Source organism: Humulus lupulus, chromosome 5, assembly GCF_963169125.1.
Source record: "Humulus lupulus chromosome 5, drHumLupu1.1, whole genome shotgun sequence".
Taxonomy (NCBI): domain Eukaryota; kingdom Viridiplantae; phylum Streptophyta; class Magnoliopsida; order Rosales; family Cannabaceae; genus Humulus; species Humulus lupulus.
The window spans coordinates 108,070,447-108,075,741 of record NC_084797.1 but is presented as its reverse complement, the minus strand read 5'-3'; the positions used below and the strand labels follow the sequence as shown (position 1 = coordinate 108,075,741).

General features: G+C 43.7%; 1 pseudogene; it reads left to right on the top strand.

Moving 5' to 3' along the window:
• Positions 1 to 4,703: 4,703 nt before the first annotated feature.
• Positions 4,704 to 4,823, top strand: LOC133781018 (5S ribosomal RNA; annotated as a pseudogene).
• The last annotated feature ends 472 nt before the right edge of the window (positions 4,824 to 5,295 follow it).

Genomic DNA, 5,295 nt, shown 5'->3' with positions numbered 1-5,295 from the left:
ACGCTTCTGCCACTTGGTGTGGGGTTCCGGGAGGTCCCGAGGACTCGGGTTTGGTTCCGGGAGACGCTTTTGAATTGGTTAGTAATGGGTATGCAATTTACGTGTTGTGACCAGGTTCTTGGAGAGGCTCGGACTAGAGGACCGTGCTCGAGGGTTCAATGCTCAAGAAGCTCGGGACACAGGTAATAAAATTGTTGTACCCATAGAGCAGGGCGACGCCCCATAGTTGTAGGGCATACCCTATATGATTATGCTTTGGGTGTATCCCATTGAATATGTTAGTACATGTTTCAGTTCTGTTTAAATTATGTTGTGTATGCATATATGTGAATGATCGGCTGGGCCGGGAAAGGCAAAGGCTGAGAACGGCAAGGGGCCGGAAGCAACGTTTAGCACGCGGAGTGCGAGTTGCGAGGGTTGGACCCTAAACGATACCTGGGATATCCTTACGGTATAGACCGCAACTCAGGGCCTGGTAAAGTGCTTGAGACGACATGGCCGTATGTGTTTAGTTTATGAATGAATTGGTTATATGCTAAATGGTTCATATGCGTATGTTATATGTTTATGTGTAGTTTTCTTTCTGGGCTTCGGCTCACGGGTGCTCTGTGGTGTAGGTAAGGGCAAGGAGAAAGTCAACCGACCATGAGTATGGAGAGCGTGACGCGACGCGTACATGTCTGGTCTGCCTGGCTGCCACGGCTAGGGGTATTTTTGGAAGTTGTTTGTAAAGAATCCTATTTTTTCGTTTAGTCAACTTTAAATATATTTTGAGTTGTAAATATTTACAAACAGTATTTCGGGGTCCCAAATGTTAATTGTCTTATGAATTTCAGTAAATGGAATCATTTTCAAAGTTTATGTCTCTGTTTATGATTTAATTACACATTTACCTTAAAACCTCGATTAGCGAGTGAAATGCACATTTTAAACTCACTTTGTAATGGCTCTAAGGAGGTATGGCATTACAACTACGTCTGATACCACTCCCCTGACAATGTACTTGTGAACAATCTGGTCCCTTGGGGCCACAATGTATTAGGGGTCATTAGAGCCTGCTATAAAGGGAATCTCACTTCATTATTGAGGGGAGTTGGAAAAATCTTGTAAAATCAAATTGATCTAAGGGCAATATACGAGTTTTCTTTCTATTTCCTATTTTCTACTTGCAGTATTCCTTCAAGTTTCTATAAGTTCATTTGTGTTCATTAGATATTGATTTAAGTTGCTGAATTTTCCATCCATATTTCGTTGACGATTTCTTACCATCAACAAACTTCATCCACTCAAGATATGCATGAACCCTTTCTCGTGTTTAATGGGTCTAAATTAGCGTTATTTGGGAAGGATTGCCTCAACCAGAGTTCTTCGTGAGCTAACTTATGTATATGCACCCATTAGCACATGTACCCTCCATTGCACCTCGTAGTTGGTCATTTTGAGCACCTGTGTCTAGAGGTTCTGAACTTATTCCATTGTGTCTTGTAGTACACTTTCCACATACACTTGCACTAGTATTACCATTGAGGCGCGAATTTATGGCATTTGAGGGTCGTCTAGTGTTCCTTCGGGAGTCAAGTTTGTACACTTATCCTCAGACTCGGGGTCTCCCGAAAACAACCCTTACCAAAGATACGGCACCTTAAGTAGGTCCCGTGTACATCACTTAGAACGCATGGCTGAGCTTGGGCAAAGTATTTGGGTTGTCGAAAGCGAGATGGGCTTGATTTTGACGGGTAATGGAGCCCCATTTTCCTTTGATTTTGACGCCTACCTTGTCATCCTTAGAGTGAGCCTTCTTAACATACAAAAATATATGGAGTTCATGGAGGGCAACCTCCATCTTGAACCCTCACCTCTACATCCTCCGAGTAGTCCTGAGGTCGCTCCTGGTTCTCCTCAGCCTTTGTCTTTAGTCCACCCTTGTTTGATGCTCCCGCACCCGATGTCTTGATGCATAACTTCCGCAAAAAGGAGAAAATGGGAGCTAATGTGCTTGGTTTTGACCTCACCATTTTCCTTTGATTTTGCAGACATGTCCAAGAGAATGAGGTGATAAGGTTCTCCCGAGAAGCCAAACTCCGGTTCTTTACTGGCTTACACCATTATTTCCAACGTGTCAGTAAGCAAACTCTTAGAGTTGTCCGAGAAATACCATATTAGTAAGGAGTACAAACTGTATGTACCATCCAATAAATTTCGGACTGATAATCCCCCCCAAGGCTACGTTGCTTTGAGAAAAAATATTTTGAAGGAGGGTGGGTACATTCCCCTACACCTGTTCATCATCATGATCCTGAACCACTTTGACCTTGCTCCACTCCAACTGGCACCCAACAACTAGTTTACCTTGAGCTGCCTGTACATGGCACTCATGAAGCTTAACAGTCGCACTCCCATACCCAGGAGGTGTATTTCATGTAAAATATCATGCCCACTCCTAAATCAAAGAGCTTCTAAAATTTACAGAAAGCCAACTCTCAGGTCTCTTTGATCGAAGGTTTCGTTTCTAACCCGGGTTCGTGGAAGCATGAATTTTTCTTTGTGAAAGGTCTTCTTTTTGTCCGCAAACATTTTCGCTCCTCTCCAAGTAAGTACTTCAAGTCTTTCCTTTTACATTGAGCTTGCTATTGTGGACCTTATACTCATATTGATAACAGAGCTGATTATTCAAAGATTTTATGTATCCCTGGCGTTCTTGAGTCGGAGGTGGCGCCGATAGATGTCTTCCTTGTTGCAGACCCTTCAACGAAAATGGCTGCCCTTCTTTTTACTGTGGCCAACCTCAACTATTATGGTCTATCCAGGGTTTCAGAGCTCGACTTGCTATGGCATATTTCTTAGCCGAAGAAGAAGGAAACTCCAGCAGAACCTCACTTAGACAAGGATGATGTTGAATGGATGCCTGAGGAGACTTCACCTTAATCAAAACGTCCAGCTCTGCGATCTCCAGCCTCAAGGGACGCCCTTCTTCTGCTCCTATGGATCATGGCTTGGCTTTGTTCATGCAAGGGCCCTTTGTTCTGCCATCCGAGGATGATTTTGACAATCTCCCTCACGCCCCCACTATTCATGGCTATTCCAGGCACCCTTCCTCTAATGCTCTCGAGCCTCCTCCTCGCTCGGTGAGTGGGTCATCTGTCCCTGCTCACCTGGATGCTCCTTATTTGGAGGGGATGTCCTGGGTGAGTCACACATCAGCCCTTTACGAGCGAAGGCATACTCAAGTTGTCGAGGATATCTCCGAGACCAAGTGGAGAGGTCTCGAGAATTTTAACATGGCGGAGCTTGGGGAGACCCTTATGCACTCCACTACTTGGGTGAGCTCATGCATCTTACGTTTGTCTTTTTTGTGTTTTGGGTTCCCTAGTTGCTCACTTTTTTCTTCCTTGTAGACTTCTCTAGTGGCTCAATGCTTGATAGACTTGGCGCAGTACATATCTTTGTCCAACGCGGAAAGGGATCATCTTGCGGCCAAAGTTCAAGAGCTAGAGGGACAGCTTGCGTATGCCAATCTCAAGCTAGAGATAGCCCTGGCGAAGGCCTCTTCGTCATCGAAAAAGCAGAAGAGAGCAAAAGACCGGGCTGAGGTATTGCAGGAGAGGATCACCCTGTTGGAGGCCGATTTGGCAGAGGTTGAATACAAGTATGTGGAGCGCACCATGTATGGAGTGTGGAGGCAGAATCCTGGTTTCGACTTATCCTCCTTCGGTGACCATGCCGTTGCCAAGGCGGCCGAGTGGAATGCTTGTGGCAGGAGGCCTTGTTATTTCATTTCTAAAGCTTTTATTTTCCATTTCGATTTGGTTGTATAATTATTCAAACCTTATTATGCTGGAGAGGTTTCTCCAGGTTCTTTGCTTTTTCCTTCAAGAACTTTTTTAAGTCTTGTTGGGCTTGGTACTGACTTTTTCCTACAGCATTATCACGACTTCCTTTTTTTAAATATATGTGATCTTTTGTTGTTGTTTCTTTATGCTTGAGGTCATTTTGAGTCCTGTCCTATATGCAAGAGCAAAAGGGGTTCGATAGGTCTCTATTTTTTCTGAAAACTTGTTGATGTTTTATTTGGTCGGGTAGTAATAGTCTATTCATTGCACCTTGATTGTATTTGTAAGGATATATTGACCCTTTGGGTTCTTATTATTCTTTTATATATTCTTGTGCGCGCTTGTGATTTTTTGCGAGAAGCGCCCTTCTCGTCGTTATGTATAGTTCTATTTTTGCAAGGGTCTCCTTTGGATCCTTTTTGGTTGGACGACTTAACTGCCGCTTCAGACTTTTTGATGGATGTCCCCCTTGAAGCCTTTCTCCTCATGGAGGTACTGACCTTTTCTAGGAGGTTGTTTATGCCTATCTTATTGGCCTCCTTTATCATTCACAATGGTAGTTTTTCCTCATAAATTTTGGGAATACCTCTTTATTGAGGGGTGTTATTCCCGTAGAGCCTCTAGGATCTCCTGAGATCCGTAAGGGTAGCTAATCCTCACGAACCCAAGAGATGCTTTACAAGGCTTTTTTTAATATATATGTCCCCTTCCTGCCTCCCAAGTGGTCGATGGGATTTATCTCATTGAACACTTTGGTTGTTTTATCCCCACTATGTGCACATATCTGTTATATGGGTGTTTTCATGACAAAAAAGAAAGGTAATGACTTGGATGGAAAATGAAATGTTCTCATTAAAGATAGGTAGATTACAAAGGTGCGGTCATACCAGCACTAATGCACTGGATCCCATTAGAAATTCTGTTGTTAAGAGTGCTTGGGCAAGAGTAGTACTAGGATGGGTGACCTTTTGGGAAATCCTCATGTTGCCCCCCTTTTTCTGCAATATTCTTTGAACAACCCTCCTTCAAACTGGGTTCCATTTTCGGAGATTATCTTGTAGGGCACTCCATTCCTACAGATGATAAACTTGTTGACAAAGGCGGAGATTTGCTTAGCCATTATATTGACTAGAGGCTCTGCTTCAACCCATTTAGTAAAGTATTCTACTGCTATAACAAAATACTTTGCTCCTCCTCTTCCTGTTGGGATTGCGCCAATCAAGTCAATCCTCCACACAACAAAGGGCCACGGACTGTTCATGCTTACCAACTCATTTGGTGACTGTCTGGGGTAGTTCGCATGCCGTTGGTAGTTGTCGCAGCTACTTGCAAAGTCGCTCATGTCTTTTTCCTTGGTAGGCCAATAATACCTCTATCACATGGCCTTTTTTGTCAGGATTACCCCCAGTATGAATTCCACATTTTCCTTCGTGTATCTCTTGCAGAACCTTCAAAGCCTCCTCCT